Source organism: Mercenaria mercenaria, chromosome 11 (genome assembly GCF_021730395.1).
Source record: "Mercenaria mercenaria strain notata chromosome 11, MADL_Memer_1, whole genome shotgun sequence".
NCBI classification, from domain to species: domain Eukaryota; kingdom Metazoa; phylum Mollusca; class Bivalvia; order Venerida; family Veneridae; genus Mercenaria; species Mercenaria mercenaria.
In genome coordinates, this window is record NC_069371.1 from 56443154 (window position 1) to 56460216 (window position 17063).

General features: G+C 35.4%; 1 protein-coding gene across 2 annotated transcripts in view; it reads left to right on the forward strand.

Annotated features, from left to right (window-relative positions):
• Positions 1–7498: 7498 nt before the first annotated feature.
• Positions 7499–17063, forward strand: part of LOC123532336 (uncharacterized) — a 316884-nt gene continuing 307319 nt past the window's right edge. Inside the window, exon 1 of one of the 2 annotated variants that reach the window (XM_053517493.1) lies at positions 7499–7729. The gene's annotated coding sequence lies outside the window, so the exon portion shown is untranslated. The remainder of the gene's footprint in view (positions 7730–17063) is intronic. The other variant, XM_045313748.2, reaches the window with a different exon arrangement.

The window sequence follows — 17063 nt, forward strand, 5'->3', positions numbered from 1 at the left end:
GTGGTCAATAATAACTTTTTGAAAGCTGATAGGCTTTCTAGTTGTCTTGTTACAATGGGTAACTCATTCCACAATGAGATAGAAGATGGAATAAATGAACTAGAAAATATTTCGGTACGTCTTCTTAAGATTTCATAATCTTCATTATTTCTTAAGTTATAGGGGTTATTGTCACCGACTACATTAGGAAATAAATTACTTAAGTATTCTGGGACCATATCATGTTTTATTTTATACATTAATATTAATTTTTGATATATCCGTCTTTCGGACAGAGATATCCATCCTATTTCCTTATAGAGATTTTCTAACGATACTGATCGCGTTGAACCAGTTACAATTCTTGCAGCTTCGTTTTGTAGTTTTTCAAGATTATCTTTTTTTTCCAAAATTTGTACAATTGTCCCATACGAGAGCTGCATATTCAAACAATGGTCGGAGAAACGATATATAAATTTGATTCAAAGATTTCCTGTGCAAAGATGCGACAGGAAATTGCTAGCCCAACAATGTATTTAAGCTGTTGCGCACGTGCGCACGTGTTTTGTCTGGGTTTTTTTCTGTCGAATTGTTTGGTTAGATTGCCAAAATCAATAAGGATTAATAAAGATATGTATCAGTGCAATGTTAAACTCTAAAATTCGAGAATATCATTTTTTCTCTCAAATATTTATGTGAAGAAAACATTATATTTCCATGATTGATTGATTTGCGAGGTCAATTGACCTTCTGTTATTTTCAAATCATATTTCGTCGCCTGATTAAAGCTAATGATAGGTAGCCCTGCAACTTTTTTTGCTTTAAACTATTATTGATAAAGCCAGCTATTTTAGAATGTAGTAGAAAAAATTTTGACTTGCGAAATATTTGATATCGTTTCCGAAGCATTATCTATCTTATTAATTTATGTTATTCGTTAAGTAGTATGTGGCCAAAATGATCACGATGTGTTAATTTTGCATTTTAGCCATTTAATAAAAATGTAATAAAACATGTTTATTAAAACATGTACCTCGTGATATCATTATTCTAAAAACTCGTGAATAATTTTTGATAATACATGTCAAATGAAATGACAAGCCTTGTCGGCGTCGGGACATGATACATGTATGCTTTAAAATAATGGCGTTGGCTCAACAGGACTTTTCCAAAACCGTATTTCTGTAGAAATTGTACTAGATCAATATAGATCTTCTATACATTTTCGTCAACTGACCGGCAGATTTTCCGAATAGTTGTAAAGAGCCAGCCTAAACGAATGAAAACACGACTCAAATATGCGTAAATATCGGGCAATCTTATACGCCATAAAGGATTTCCAAATGGAACGGGAAGCAGACGATCATTTTGGCGGGAAAACAGCACGTGCCTTCCATGATGCTCCTTTTGTATTGACCGCATGTTAACAGCAAATTTAGCATTTGCGTTATATCTTTTGATTATTCTAGAGTTGTCTCGATACAACTAAATTCATGTGAAATCCAATTGGGAAAGGACTGTATGTCAAATAAGAATCATTTTGCTTTATTTTGGCTTTGAGAGCATGTTTTTGAGCTACCCAAATTTGCTTGAAAATATCACTATCCACGTGCAGTAAACTTTACAAAGTATTGCGTTGGTAGGGAAAAACGTTACCTGCGTTAATTGCGGCATTGCATTCAACGAAAGGAACGAGAAAATCGCGATTTAAAATATTGCTTTCTGTGAGAGCTTTTGGACTTTAGAACGGACATTTTTCGAGTTCGGCGATCTATCCAGAAATACGCCATTTTCTGAGCGAAAATTCTACCAAAATGATCTTAGATATCAAAGAGAACGCAGCGGTGACAACTAGTTGGTCGTTTATCAAGAACAGTCGCGAAGTCACGTGATTGTGCACCGTGATCAAGAGCTAGAGCTGTAGCGCAAGAGCGTGCAATCATGTTGAAGATTTCAATGAACATAATCAATATTACAAACAAGTCAAATGGTTTATCGCGGCCAGAAATTTGTATAAACCGGACAGAAGTTACGAAATTGTCATTTGTGCAGGAAAGAAGCGTTTGCCATAATGTCCAGTACTGGACAGGTATAGTGACCATGCACAGACACAGCCAATTTTCTCAGAGGGGGTCCGATCCCCTGCCCCCCTCCTCCCCCACCCTGGAAATTTTGAAATTTAGCGCTTCATTTTTTGCATTCTGGGACAGTTTTATGGACTAGCCTGTTAAATTTGGGAAAATGATAAAACCAAGCTTTCTTGAAGGTAAAATTCTTAGTTTCTTTTAGATAAATAATATGAATTATGTCGGGGTCGTATGTAGCAGCAGCCGCATATACTTTACATGCAGTCCTAATGTTGCCTTTTTCGAAAAACATTTTCTTTCCTTCTTGTCTTCTTTCTTTTTTTAAAGATTTTCCAGATGGGGTCCGGACACCCGGCCCCCGCCCCCTCTGGATCCGCGCATGGTGACATATCATGATTTCTGTTTATGCAGGTAAACTTGTGTTTGGTTAAATTTCAACAGAGCACAATTATCTGAAGAGTGTATACAAACTCATTACTGTTTTTTCAGGCAAAGGTGGAAAAAAAGTGGTAGACAATGAAAGCAGTAACATTTTAATTAAAAAAAAATAAACATTGAGACAAACATTTCCAACATCTTTGGACGGTTCAAAAATCCCATGTTAAACATACGATAAAGCCCGAAACGCGTGAAAATGTTCCGAATGTAAATCGGGTGAAGTAGGCGCTCTATGTATAGAGTTAGATTATGCGTCTAGATACTGTACCAGAGGGGTCGGTCAATTGTGGGTTATTGATTAAACTTGGCGAGTCTACTTACTTATTACTTGAGGATGAAAAAATAACGTGCTTTTTAAATGTTGCTCTTAAACAAGGGTGGCGGTTGAGCTACTAAAAGTACAACAACAGTTAATTCACAACAAATCGTACGGTATGTTTTATAATCAGTAGAAGCTAGTCGTATTTACGCTTATGAGACCTGTTTCACCCATAAGTAAAGAATTCACAGGTCCATCATGAAATATTTTTCCCAGCGCGCATATACTTTACCTATTCAATAATTCTCCCCGGCCGCGATCAATTATATTTATAAGCTTCATAAACAAGGCTACCGTTATTATTAACTATGTAAATACTCTACTAAATTTTACTGTCGTAATTCAGATTTGTTTTTAAAATATGATAGTAATTTAAAGACACTTCTGCGAGGAGGTATATCAAAACCCGATGTGCTTTATAAACTTCAAAAGATTTTGGGTCATGACAATTTTCCAGTTTTATTTAAAGTGTGTTTTTAAGTTATTACAAGTTTTATTTAAAGAGGTTATTACCCAACTGTTTTGAGCTCTTTTACGCTTTCCCCTTTAATTGTGTCGTCTGGCCTGTTTCGTCAGGTCCTTATGTATGTTCCCTTGTTACTCTATCTTTTTTGCAAAGGCATTGAGCACATGCCATTTAGGTTCTTATGGATTGCTTTTTATATAAATATACAAGAGCCTTTTTGTGTTTTACATAACATGCCTTTTGTCGCCATTGTGTATGTTAGAGTTTTAGCTGACGAGGATAACTTTTATTTGCTATGTCCTGTGACTTTGGAACTTGATGGGGGTAAGAGTGAGGTTAGGTGCACTATAAACTGGTTAAGCTCCAAAGTGGAGGTTTTGCCACTGACAGTTCCCACTGTGTTCCTTTATTTGTTTGTTTTGTCCTAATGTGTTTGCTTTGTGTGAGTGTGTGTGTGTTTGTGAGCACGTCCGCGTGCTGGGCTTACATAAAACAAGAAATGCTTCTTAAACTGTGAAAAAATGGGGATTTCTTTTTTCCACCATCTGTTGACAAACCCGAGAGTGTTACTTGGTTACCGATTTGATAGTTTTATACCTAAAGTTCATTTACTTTTAACTGGCTTGTAGTCCCATAATTTTGACTAACACTACTCTTAATTCTCAGATGGAACGTAATATGTTGAATGTTAAAAGTGAGTATGAAAAGACGTTTTTGAGGCAGAATTGGTATGAAAAATTGTATTTAACTATTATGAAGTATGCTGAATCAAAAAGGATTTGTCAGTTTGAACAGGGTCTTTCAAAAATGAAATTTGAGTGACCCTGGTTTGAATTACCCTAAAATCAGACTCAAAAGGTGCAACGATGTTTTATTTATGTCAATCAAATATATTTAAAACAATTTCCAAACAGCTAATTCATGTCCTGAATCAATTATAACCCTTGACACAAAATTTATTCAATTACATTTTGTACACATTCAATATACGTGACTCGGAAAAAAGTAATACTAGTATAAGGTCCTAAATTGTAAAAACAAATCGCATTTAGAGGGCAATTTTATTATTTTTAGTCATTAAAATATCATTGAACTAATCATGAATAAATGAATTTAATTCATATATATCAAGTTTAAGATATCAAAAGATAAAAAATACATTTTAGACCAAAGAGGTATCTTATGCTCATATGTATCTATACGTATATGAATAGATTGCCTCATCAGTCTTGAATATTCAGTTTTCATTCCTGTTCTATACTAGTTTCATTCTTATATATCCTTTTAGCAATGATAATGCTGTATTTTGGTTTAACTTGAAGTACATATTGGCTGCTGTTCATGTAATTATTAGGGCAATAGATTTACATTAAAAAGTAGTCCATTAAAGGATAATTTTTGTATGTTTTTTTGTAGTTTTTCATATTCAAACATCAAATTTGACTCCCTTAATCTTTAGTGCGTTACATAACAGCATATGACGTATCAAATGACTCATCGGAAGACTCAGAAAATAATAGAAACTGGGATTTTCTACCCTTTCAATAGATATCTGAGAACTATAATAGGTTTTTAAGCATTTCTCTTTCAAGTACAAAGACATTCACAATGACATAATTGTATACACAGTATAGTGCATGACAATTTGTGGGGATATGGGCCGCTGTGATATTTATTTTAGCAGATAAAACACTTTTATGAAAAAGAAGATGGAATTTATTATGCTTAAAATGAAAAAGCTATCCATAAATGTCAGAAAATGACTAGATAATAGGGATGGGAGACCTGCTATTGTTAGATAAAGTTACGACGGTCTAAGTTATAATCGATTTGATTTTTTTTTGGTATCATTTTGAAGCTAAAACACTGGGCTAGTTAAATATCTTCATATTTGAAATAAGTTTTAAAGTAGTTTATAATAAAATCAAGAAATAACATATGATTGATGCATAAGATCATGTTGAATGAGGTAAGTCTGCCATACTTGCTTTTTACACGCCGATTGAAAATTTTCAAAATGGCGGCGGTATATACAAAAGCGCAACACGTGCTTAAATGGGACGACCTCTATTTTTAGATAAAGTTACGACGGTCTAAGTTATAATCGATTTGATTTTTTTTTGTATCATTTTGAAGCTAAAACACTGAGCTAGTTAAATATCTTCATGATTATACTGACAGAATCGTGAAATAAAACGCTAGGGTCGGCGGGTTTTAACTAGGTAGGGTCGGGTTACCCGAAACAAACATTTTTAGGTCTTATTACGTGCGATGTTTCATCCTGTAAACAAAGAAATACATTGTGTACATGCCAATCACTTAATAAGAATTTAAAACTTCCATTAAAACAAACCGAATATTCGAATATGGCAAATCCAATATTCGAATATTGATTTCAGTATTCGTTCCCATCCCTACTAAATAACAATATTAAGTGAGCACATTTCTGTTAATGGCGCTTAAAAATAGAAATAGTCTGATTATCCATAGTCAAATAGCATAATTATGTGTCTCTATATGCCCTTGTTATCTGTATATGAGTGTATCAGATCAGGTTAATACCCTGACACTGTGGTCAGAACGCAAAATCAATAGAAAAAATCTGTTACATAGTGCAATCTTGAGAATGCTGTCATGTGCACCGCCGTATGAATACATCTGCGAATGTTCTAAATTGAATTTTGTACTTGTGGCATGTGTAAATGTTGAGTTCTGCTCAACCCGGGGCTAGAGGGCGTGGACGGTAGTATGCATTTCCACTACCGTCCATGAACAGGCTCAATCAAACGGAGCCTGCAACATTTTCGTTTTTTTCGTATTGAGCGACCTGCGGAGTTTCCACTTTTTCTATTCTAATGCATAAACGGCTTAAAAACGTAAACTATTTTATAATGTCGATTCTCCTATTGAAGTTGATAAATCCAATTAATACATACTTCCCTGTTTTTGAGCTACCCAAATTTGCTTGAAAATATCACTATCCACGTGCAGTAAACTTTACAAAGTAAAGCGTTGGTAGGGAAAAACGTTACCTGCGTTAATTGCGGCATTGCATTCAACGAAAGGAACGAGAAAATCGCGATTTAAAATAGTGCTTTCTGTGAGAGCTTTTGGACTTTAGAACGGGCATTTTTCGAGTTCGGCGATCTATCCAGAAATACGCCATTTTCTGAGCGAAAATCCTCCCAAAATGATCTTAGATATCAGAGAGAACACAGCAGTGACAACTAGTTGGTCGTTTATCAAGGAACAGTCGCTTGGGCTTGGTTTTCAAGCCATTTGAAAATACGCTTGCTGTGGAAGCATTGCGGTTTGTCCAGGTTACCAGCAAAACTAAAGTAGACACGGACATATGTTATATCACCGGAGGTACGCATTGATATAAAGACTTGCACCAGCTAGGTGTCATTTCACAAAAATATATCTTTAAAACCTTTACCTTCAAAAACAACGTTTTGTTTACAAATTCTGCTTAGTGTGATACCCCAGTTGAAACGTCATCTAAATTGGGTAAATTTACAATACCAAGCTAAAAACCTTATTACATAATGTGTCCATACCCACATTCTGGCCATCAGTTTTGGATTTTTCCTTAGCGTTGACCTGTCAAACAAAAGTATGTCTTTGAAGAAACATGCCTACTACTTTCTTTGGTGCTGTGGTTTATAGGTCATTTATGAACATTAAACTATTAATCCTTTGTTAAAGTGGGACAGCTCTCAGAAGCTTGTTAGTTTTACCAAAGAAGTATAAAATACATTTATTTTTATAGCTCTTTGGTTTAACCTAGAACATACAGTATGGTAAATATATTTATTTTATGCTAACTGATAAAATACTATGTTTTATCAGTGAGATATAATCCATATCACTCACTGCACACAGAATGCCACAGAACCTTGAAAACTGATTTGATCAAATTGAAACTTGCAAGTTGGTATTAATCATGCAATTAATTAAGTTACTGGTACTAATAAATGAAACTGACACTTTTGCAGAAAGCCAGCTTTTCTTATAGGTTTAACACTACTAAATAAGTAATCAAGCAGCACTTCTGAGCTAGTTAGATAAAGGCATAATAAAGAAACACTCATTTTTTCCCAATTAAAGAAGTGACATTTTCAGTTTAAGTGGCATTTTCATGTTTATGTAAGCCTGTTTCTGTTTTTATTTCAGTGTGGACATTTATAAACTAACAGTTTTGTAGCATTTTAAGGAGATTGTTTATTTTATATAAATGTCTACATGTAAGCAAACGTTATTACATGTGTTCGTACCCACAGTTTAGCTGTCGGTTTCGAAGATGATCTGTAGTGTTGACCTGTCAGACAAAAAATCTCTCTAGGAAGAAACAAGATCCATACATGATTTAGTGGTGTTGTCATAAAGAATCTGCTACAACGTGTTTTTCTAGCAAAGCCGGTTATGGCGGAAAAACAGGTATTTTTTTTTTTCGAAAAAGCTCAGAATTGCCATTGGACTTCATTCCCAAATGTTAAATGTTGCAAGGGTTTTACATAATATAATAATATATAATGTATTTCATCTTGTAATATATTTGCTAAAATCTGTCTTCTGTGAACGAACGGGAAATGAGCTGAAAGAGGTAGATCTAGAAATCTAGTGTTCGGATAGGAGTTAAGCGGATAAGTCTGGCAACATTAACTGAACCTTAAACTTTGAGAATGTCCTGATCACCTAGGCCTACTGGTACTGGTTCGAGTCGTAAATTTGACCAGGTCGTAAATATTCGGCCACCCGCTTTAAAGCCTTTTTCTTGGAGCCAGAAGCTTGATCGATTGAAAAAATATTTGAGAAAATTGAGAAAAGTTTGGATACTTTGACCAAGCATGGAGATTCTCAAAGCAGTACTACTGGTTTCCCAGTAGTTTCCGGACCCAAGTAGTTTTCCGGACCTTTTACATTTCATGCTGTATAGACTCAGGGCCCTCGTTTGCCGATTTTTGGGGCCGAAATTCGGCCCCGTTCCCCCCTCGAAATAGTATGCTTTTTTCCCCCGAAGTATAGAAAAATTCCCCCTCGAAAGAAAAAAAAATCAAGCAAAAAATCGATACCCGATAGTCTTAGGAGCGTCTCGTAACTTAATGAGCCTGATAAAGTTTTACTCCTTCCTCTTATCAGTCATTTTCTACAGTAAAACTATATCCACGATAAACACGTGTATTCAAAATAAACACACGCGGTCATGCCCTCCTGCCTTTGATCTTCTGCTAAATTCCCGCTCTTTATCATGTGGACATGCCACGCTGATTTTTCTTTATCAGCAAGTTACGTCACGGCGAGTGAACATAGGTAATGAGAATCAATGAAGTGTTAACATTAATTGATAAAGCGGTACCCGTATTGAGCCTGCATACTGTCAAAAAGGCGCCAATTATTAAATTATCGTAATTAAGCGACCAGCTGATTACCGAGATTTCTTCATGCAAACTTTAAATAAGCTCATTGTTTAATGATTGTACCTTTATATCAACCAGAAAATCCACAAATTTAAATGGATTTGGAAAGTAAAAATAAGTTTAGAATGTCCGTTTACGATTCTAATTACACCCGATGACATATGCAATTTTTCCAAAAGTCACTAAAAAAACTTGACACACAATGCAATTTTTAATGAAAAGTAGCATCATTATTTGAGGAACTATCTCTGGTTTACCTTAGTGGACCAAGTTTACTGGCAAAAACAACATTTCAGAGGACATTCCAAAAGTGTACCAGTATCCGGATAGTACGTTTTTGGATACATTTTTACAGTGTTTTAGCACTTTTCTGCTAACAAACAAAAATATTGAAGAAAAACCTCATCAAATTAAAATGAATTTTGATAAAAATTTATTTACAATATCAGATTATATGACCTGAAACAGAAATTATTATTATGTTATTATGATGTAACATATTCTTGGTTTTAGTAGCTATTAATTACTTAGTATTACTTTATAAGAAAATATAGTCAATTGTATCGATGTGTTGGGGCAGGACTCTTGTATTTTGAAAAAGGACCCTTCAAAATTTTGACCCAGGGGTCCTGGGACTCTTGGGTTTCCAGGTCTAGTGGAACCCCTGGTTTTACTGATCCGTATAATACACGCGTTTTTCAGTTCCCGGGATGCGTTTATGCAAAGTTACTTAACTTTGAAAATAAAATGTCGCATAATGCACATCATACCGTAAAAAGATCACGGATGCAACAGGGGCGAAATGCGCAAAAAAGATTTGCTTTTTAAGCAGCATGCTCTCAAAAAAACAAACTACTGTCACAGACACCACTGTTTCATCAGGACCAGACATGCACAATCAGGTAGATACGATGAAGGGAAGCCCTGCTCCGGCTGCTGCTGAGCCAATGTCCGTGGATACTGCTAGTGCTACCGATAATGACGACATGTGAACCTCGCTTTGATATCACATAACTGATTTAATAAAAGAGAATAAAAGTTGCCTGTTTTTAATAGATTATGTTCTGTACAATACTTCAGATATATTCACATTAGTTTGATATCTGTAATATTCAATTGACCTTAATTTCATATCTCCAGAATGAATTCCCCCCTCCCTTGAAAACGACGCGAAATTCCCCCCTCCAAGGGCCCCGGCCCCAATCCCCCAAAATGTAGAGAGGGCCCTGAGACTTTACGCCGTTGTAAAGCATCTGGTAAACAATATCACATCATCCAGACCTTTGTTGACTTTACATAGCAGCGAAAAACTAGCTTTACCGAACTTACTTATTATTTGAATATCCCGGTTGTTTTAACTTACTCCGATGTTATGTTTACACAAGAGATTGTCAACTGCTAGGGAATTCCAGTAACAGTGCGCATGCGCAGTAATTGAGGCCCTTTGAAGGTAAATATCAGTCAAATGATGCTCCCATTTACAGACGATACAGTAAAAACATTCCGATAGTAATAAAAGAAAACAATGTAAATAAGAAAAAATGGACCTATTCACTATACTACGGCATTAAATTATCGATTAAAAACAGGAATCAAAATTGACAGGGATTTTCCTATGATACCGTTTATCAATCAAATGCTTAGCAGCAGTGTCCATGCCCGAGTGAGACCGGTCTTGTTCTTTTGTATAAAAAAAGTTGTTAATTATATTAAAAGTTCTTAATTTCTTTTTTGTTATATTACCAGTCCGCTAAATACGTCCCATCATTTTAGCGTGACGTTGCAAACGCAGGGTTCGAATTTAAGCTCGCATACTCGCGAAATGCGGGTGCAAATTTCAAACTGCGAGGTGAGATTTCAGACACCAGCATTTTTTTGCGGGTGAAATTATTTAGCCGAATAATGTGCATTTCTAACTGTCGTCTCGATCTTACACTGTTCTTTCTTAAAAATTCTCGGTCATTGCAGCGCATTGTCATTTGCAGAACGAATTTCGGAGTACTCTTTCATCTTTCGTCGTAAACGGCTTTTCAACTGCTGACAAGTACCTGCGCCAATTTTGATGACGTTTACCACATCCGGTGGGTTTTTTGGTAATCTATAATAAGTTACTATTTATATAGTGCAAATACGATTGGCTGGACTCATCACATGGATGTTTGTGGTAATGTTCTAATAAAGTGACAAGTCGTGGAAAATGCAAGTTGTTTTTTCATTTAGCAAGTTAAAAAAAATACCACTTGCGAAAAAATGCAGGTAGAAAATCGTGCTACATTCGAACCCTGAAACGTCATTCAAACGTAATTAGACGTAACTGTAATGAGCGTATTATAAATCTTGTATTTGTTTTAAAGTCTTGAAATATACTTTTCAATCATCATTACGCCTTAGTATTATGTTTTAATTTTGAATATATATAACGAAATCGGAAATGTTTGCTTTTACAGAAAGGTTACAACTGTTAAAATGAAAGGTCCGGAAAACTACTCGGACTAACTGAGATATTAATGGAATTAATTGCCCCGTTTGAGACCTCATCTACTTTTGTGTTATGAACGCAAGTGTAATACAAATTCTGCTTGTTGTTAACGAAGAACCTAGCTTTATTCTGTGAAAATTTTATGTTTCTACTATGTTTTGTTTGAAAGTTACTGGCAAAAAATAGCGATTTCGGTCCAGAAACTACTGGGAAACCAGTAGTGATAGGATTAGGGAAATTATACCGAAAGAAAAACAAGAGGAACATGAAAGAGAGGTGGGAAAATTGAACATTATTAATTATACATTCTCTTGCTGAATGCGACGATGATAAGAACAAGAAGGTCTAATATGGGGAGTAGACACTCCGTATAAATCAATACATTTATCTGTATTATGCTGTCGTCCATACCTGTAATAGCGACCAGTCGTTAGCGATCGATATTTTGTTTTCGCAACTGTCGATTAGTGTGTAATTAGCATATTACCTCATGTTAATCATGGAGCTATAACACATTTTGTTCAAAGGGTTTACCAGTCACATGTTAAGTGGCGATAATTAGATGATCAGAGATTGATCTAAAGGGATTCTGAAGGAAAACAGCATGCGACTGCCTGTGGTGATATGCTTAATTATTATGAATTAACTCGAGCTCACTTCCCTGAACGTAACTTCAAACCTTTATCAAAGGACCGATTTTTGTTGGATTTAAATAAATAAAATGGAAAAAAAAAAAAAAAAAAAAGAACAGAAAGCTGACACTTTTCTTAATTTTGTAGAGCCATAATTATAAAATTTATTGTTTATAATATCAGATTTCTACATACAGAAACAAACATTCTTCTTGAACGCAGAGAATGTTTCAAACGAAGTTGTTGTTTAAACTCCAAAAATTAGTTTAATAAATTTAATCTTAAAACTGATGTGTGAAAAATAGAATGTATTTAAATTAAGATAACAATAAAATTTTAAAAAAGGCCGACAGCGAAGTTACATTTAGTATTCCGAACATTCAGATAAAACTGCAGAAAATCATACAGGTTTAACACGCATTTAAATGGTGAAAAACAAAGCGATATCATAAACAAGTATTTTCAGGCAACAGTTTACAGTTCCGACTTGCTATTTTCATTAAAATATGTCCTAATTTTATTGTTTTAAATACTCTGAATCAACAAGGCAAATATCATGTAAAAAACAACATCTTTCTCTCTGGGTAAGACAAGCCTAGTTTTAGCCATTTTCACAGGGCAAAAAGTAACATTAATGTAGATAATTTCCATTTAAAAACAGATGTAGGCAATAATTTCATGGCAGAACTTTGGTTTTCAACAAAAAATTCAACAAATGCTTTCCCAGATTTTCACTGAAAGGACGAGTTAAACTGTAAGGCGTAAGTGTGTGAGTAATAGCAGAATAACCTACGGCATATGCTTCGGGTGGACGACAGCATAAGATAAGATAAATGCCGCTTTCCAGTCCCCGTATCAGTTGTTCCAGATAAGAAGGAAGTGGATCAGATTTTAAATGGAACTTTGAATTTAAATCTTGAATTTGAAAATGTGATCTGAATGGGGAAAACTGCAACAAATCACAGGAAGCCAAGACCCTTGCGTTTCACTGTAAAGGATGTGGATTTGAAACACAAAATACTCAAGACCTCAAGGCTCTTGAAAAATCATGATGAGTATTCTTCAGTATTTCTCAACACCTGATCTTACACCAAGGCAACGTGAAATAGCTTTTAAATTACGTTAGGAGAAACGTAGAAGAGAAGCAGCGGATGAGTCAAATCTAGTATTTCGTAAAGGTCGGATTGTCCAACAGGACAACGATAGAAGGATGGATGATCATGGTTACAATGTAGCACAGCACCGACATATCCATCTATGCTCCACTCCACTCGGCGAGGCAGTGGTGGGGCTTTTCGCTAGAAACACTTGCATAGATAAAGACTCAACATGTACATACGTAACAGTTTACAGTTAAATCAAAGTTCAAGTTTTAACAGTTCAGATGTTAGTGCACCAAATAAGTGGGCAAATGTTCTTTTTGACTCTTGTTCTACAATTTTGTATTCTGAAGATGATACAAATTATGACAGTTTTGTTACGGTGGGTGAAAATTCTACAGAATTATATTCTGAACAGCATTCAGATTTTATTTCAGACTTTAGTTTGGGTGGTCAGTCAGATCTTTTTTAGCTCACCTGTCACAAAGTGACAAGGTGAGCTTTTGTGATTGTGCGGTGTCCGTCGTCCGTGCGTGCGTCCGTGCGTGCGTCCGTAAACTTTTTCTTGTGACCACTCTAGAGGTCACATTTTTCTTGGAATCTTTATGAAAGTTGGTCAGAATGTTCATCTTGATGATATCTAGGTCAAGTTCGAAACTGGGTCACGTGCCATCAAAAACTAGGTCAGTAGGTCTAAAAATAGAAAAACCTTGTGACCTCTCTAGAGGCCATATATTTAATAAGGTCTTCCTGAAAATTGGTCAGAATGTTCACCTTGATGATATCTAGGTCAAGTTTGAAACTGGGTCACGTGCAGTCAAAAACTAGGTCAGTAGGTCTAAAAATAGAAAAAGCTTGTGACCTCTCTAGAGGCCATATATTTCACAAGATCTTCATGAAAATTGGTCAGAACTTTCATCTTGATGATATCTAGGTCAAGTTCGAAACTGGGTCACGTGCCTTCAAGAACTAGGTCAGTAGGTCTAAAAATAGAAAAACCATGTGACCTCTCTAGAGGCCATATATTTCATAAGGTCTTCATGAAAATTGGTCAGAACGTTCATATTGATGATATCTAGGTCAAGTTTGAAACTGGGTCACGTACTTTCAAAAACTAGGTCAGTAGGTTAAATAATAGAAAAACCTTGTGACCTCTCTAAAGGCCATATTTTTCATGGGATCTGTATGAAAGTTGGTCTGAATGTTCATCTTGATGATATCTAGGTCAAGTTTGAAACTGGGTCACATGCGGTCAAAAACTAGGTCAGAAGGTCTAAAAATAGAAAAACCTTGTGACCTCTGTAGAGGCCATATATTTCATGAGATCTTCATGAAAATTGGTCAGAATGTCCACCTTGATGATATCTAGGTCAAGTTCGAAACCGAGTCAGGTGGCTTCAAAAACTAGGCCAGTAGGTCAAATAATAGAAAAACCTTTTGACCTCTGTAGAGGCCATATTTTTCATGGGATCTGTATGAAAGTTAGTCTGAATGTTCACCTTGATGATATCTAGGTCAAGTTCGAAAGTGGGTCACATGCCATTAAAAACTAGGTCAGTAGGTCAAATAATAGAAAAACCTTGTGACCTCTCTAAAGGCCATATTTTTCATGGGATCTGTATGAAAATTGGTCTGAATGTTCATCTTGATGATATCTAGGTCAAGTTCGAAAGTGGGTCACGTGCCATCAAAAACTAGGTCAGTAGGTCTAAAAATAGAAAAACCTTGTGACCTCTCTAGAGGCCATATATTTCACAAGATCTTCATGAAAATTGGTCAGAACGTTCATCTTGATGATATCTAGGTCAAATTTGAAACTGGGTCACGTGCCTTCAAAAAACTAGGTCAGTAGGTCAAATAATAGAAAAACCTTGTGACCTCTCTAGAGGCCATATTTTTCATGGGATCTGTATGAAAGTTGGTCTGAATGTTCATCTTGATGACATCTAGGTCAAGTTTGAAACTGGGTCATGTGCGGTCAAAAACTAGGTCAGTAGGTCTAAAAATAGAAAAACCTTGTGACCTCTCTAGAGGCCATATATTTCATGAGATCTTCATGAAAATTTGTCAGAATGTTCACCTTGATAATATCTAGGTCAAATTTGAAAGTGGGTCACGTGCCATCAAAAACTAGGTCAGTAGGTCAAATAATAGAAAAACCTTGTGACCTCTCTAGAGGCCATATTTTTCATGGGATCTGTATGAAAGTTGGTCTGAATGTTCATCTTGATGATTTCTAGGTCAAGTTCGAAAGTGGGTCACGTGCCATCAAAAACTAGGTCAGTAGGTCAAATAATAGAAAAACCTTGTGACCTCTCTAAAGGCCATATTTTTCATGGGATCTGTATGAAAATTGGTCTGAATGTTCATCTTGATTATATCTAGGTCAAGTTCGAAACAGGGTCATGTGCGGTCAAAAAATAGAAAAACCTTGTGACCTCTCTAGAGGCCATACTTGTGAATGGATCTCCATAAAAATTGGTCAGAATGTTCACCTTGATGATATCTAGGTCAAGTTTGAAACTGGGTCACGTGCCTTAAAAAACTAGGTCAGTAGGTCAAATAATAAAAAAACCTTGTGACCCCTCTAGAGGCCATACTTTTCATGGGATCTGTATGAAAGTTGGTCTGAATGTTCATCTTGATGATATCTAGGTCAAGTTTGAAACTGGGTCAAAAACTAGGTCAGTAGGTCTAAAATTATTTAAATCTAGGGCACTAGGTCACATAATAAAAAACTAGGTCACTAAGTCAAAGAATAGAAAAAACGACGTCATACTCAAAACTGGGTCATGTGGGAAGAGGTGAGCGATTCAGGACCATCATGGTCCTCTTGTTCAGATTTAAATTCGAGTGGTAACTTGGGTAGTTTGAATGGAAATTCTTCTAATTCATTTGAATTTAGCAGCACGCAGGGAAATGGACTCAGTCTGTATTATACGAATGCAGATAATCTGTTAAATAAATTTGATGAACTGGAAATACTGGTTTCCTTGAATAATTTTGACATTGTTGTGGTAACTGAGGTTTTCCTGAAAAATGTAAAACCAACTATCATTGACTATCATGAATATGCTTTGAAAAATTATCAATGTTTCATTTCGAATGTTCATGAGAGTAGTCGTGGAGTGGTAATTTATATCAAAGACAGTATCCCTGTTGAGTATTGCAAGGTTCTGCAAGGAAATGATTTTTCTGAATCAGTATGGTGTGTAGTAAGAATGTCAAATTCACAAAAACTGCTTTTAGGGAGAATTTACAAATCTCCGTCTTCTGATATTGAAAATCTTCGGAAACTGAACATGTTATTAAATCAGGTATCTTCATTGAAATATGATCATTTAGTAATTGCAGGAGATTTTAACTTTCCAGAGATAGACTGGAGCATGTGGTCTGTAAATAGAACTGAAACACATCCGGCATTCTTATTTGTAGAATGTTTGAGGGACAATTTTCTTGTGCAGCATGTAAATTCATATACAAGGTATAGGGAGGGTCAAGACCCCAGTTGTTTGGACTTAATATTAACTGACAGTATGAGTCTATGACAAATACTAATAAAATGAAAATAATTGGTAATTTAGGTGCCTCTGATATTGTGGGTATTGTTTTTGAATTCCTCAGCCCTGTTGAAGAAAATTGTGAAAAAGTTCCCAGACCTAAATTTTACAAAGGAAATTATGATGATATAAGAAATTACTTGGAAAAAGTCTCGTGGGAAGCTATTAATGATTTGGATGTTCAAGAAGCATGGAATTTCATGTTGAATCATATAAGACACTGTATAGAAACTTATATACGTTTAGCCATAGTTACCGGGACTATCAGGAATTTTGCAAACACCGAAATCTTGTGACAAGTGCTATACGTTTTGCTAAAAAGAAATATCAAAAAGGAGTAGGTGAAAATTCTAAAACTTCTCCTAAAAAAGTCCTTTTGGAGCTTTGTAAGGTCTGAAACCAAAAGCAAGGATGGGATTGCAGATTTAGTAGATGAAAATGGTAACATTGTAACAGAAAATATTGGGAAAGCAAATACGCTAAATAACTTTTTTGCATCAGTTTTTATGGAGAAAGGACAACCTGATTTACCAGATTTTGAGGAGAAAATTGATAGAGATAGTTTTATTTCTGATATTGTAAT